This window comes from Etheostoma spectabile, chromosome 23 (genome assembly GCF_008692095.1).
Source record: "Etheostoma spectabile isolate EspeVRDwgs_2016 chromosome 23, UIUC_Espe_1.0, whole genome shotgun sequence".
In the NCBI taxonomy this organism is placed as follows: Eukaryota; Metazoa; Chordata; class Actinopteri; order Perciformes; family Percidae; genus Etheostoma; species Etheostoma spectabile.
The window spans coordinates 19,150,063-19,151,201 of NC_045755.1; the positions used below are offsets into that span (position 1 = coordinate 19,150,063).

General features: G+C 37.5%; 1 protein-coding gene and 1 long non-coding RNA gene across 2 annotated transcripts in view; both read left to right on the top strand.

Moving 5' to 3' along the window:
- The window catches only part of usp6nl (USP6 N-terminal like), a 107,803-nt gene that overhangs the window by 29,751 nt on the left and 76,913 nt on the right, over positions 1-1,139 (top strand). The window lies entirely within an intron of this gene.
- LOC116673126 (uncharacterized) overlaps positions 1-1,139 on the top strand; it is a 17,621-nt gene that overhangs the window by 15,444 nt on the left and 1,038 nt on the right. The gene's annotated exons all lie outside the window — the stretch shown is intronic.

Below are 1,139 nucleotides of genomic sequence, written 5' to 3' on the forward strand. Positions count from 1 at the left end.
ACACACACACACACACACACACACACACACAGGTACATCACATACGTGAACACATAACTTTCTTATATGTCAGCTTTTCCATATATTGGACTTTTTATTTAAAACTAGATTGGACTTTTATTTAAAACTAGATCCAGTCAGAGTTGTCCTCTTCTGGTTTGTGGGAAAACCATAAACCAGAAGGATTTTTTGTCTGTGTCTGTGCAGTACATTGAAGATTTAAGAGAGAGAAATGTGGCCTGTTACAAATGAAAGGTAGTTTATTCCATATTCTAGCCCAAAGTGGGCATAGTTCCATTAACTTCCTGCATTGAAAAGGGGCTTATAAACTCTTAATAGGTTACAACCCTGCAACTGCTTTCTTCTTCCTTTTGGTTTCTACAATGTATCTTCCACCCAAAAATCCTCCTTCAACGGGAGTTACATCTTGTTAAGAAGGCAAAGAGTCCATTTCATGGATTACAATAAACTTAAACAAATCCCTTTGAACAGACCAGAGCCTCTTTGCAAAGTTCAGTAATAGATTTTTGATAGGATGGATTTGTCTCGATGTGTGGAGCATGGAAGAAGAGTTTTGATACTTCTTTAATCGCCGGTGCTGTGGCTGACAAACAGTTAGCACTGCCACCTGATTATTTCAACACTACTGAGCTACTTTTCCATACGGCTGCAATTTTTATCAGGTTTTCCAGCTGTATGATACAGCTCAGAGTGGACCTCGGGCTTCACAGCGGGTTGCTGTGGCCTTTGCTCTTTATTTCTGATGTCCCAGCTGACCGCTGGTTTTCTTTAAAGAGCAGGGGTGAGACTTGAATCCTGGTTGGGTCGAGAACACTGGCGGGGATAAGGCGAGGAGAGAGCAATTCAGAGTAAATTACATTTCCATGAAATAAATCAAACTTTTATATTAGGTTTATAGAATGCAGTAGAGCCCGACCCATAAAGGATTTTCAAGGACAATACTGATACGAATATTTGGTTATTTAAAAATGCCAATATATTGGCCGATTATATATTTAAAATAACAAAAACAGAAACGAGTTACAGAACATAAACAGATTTCCCTAACATTAGTTATTTGTATATATTTATGAGTTCTCACTAAAATAATCTGATAATAATTTGTTTTATTGTCACAA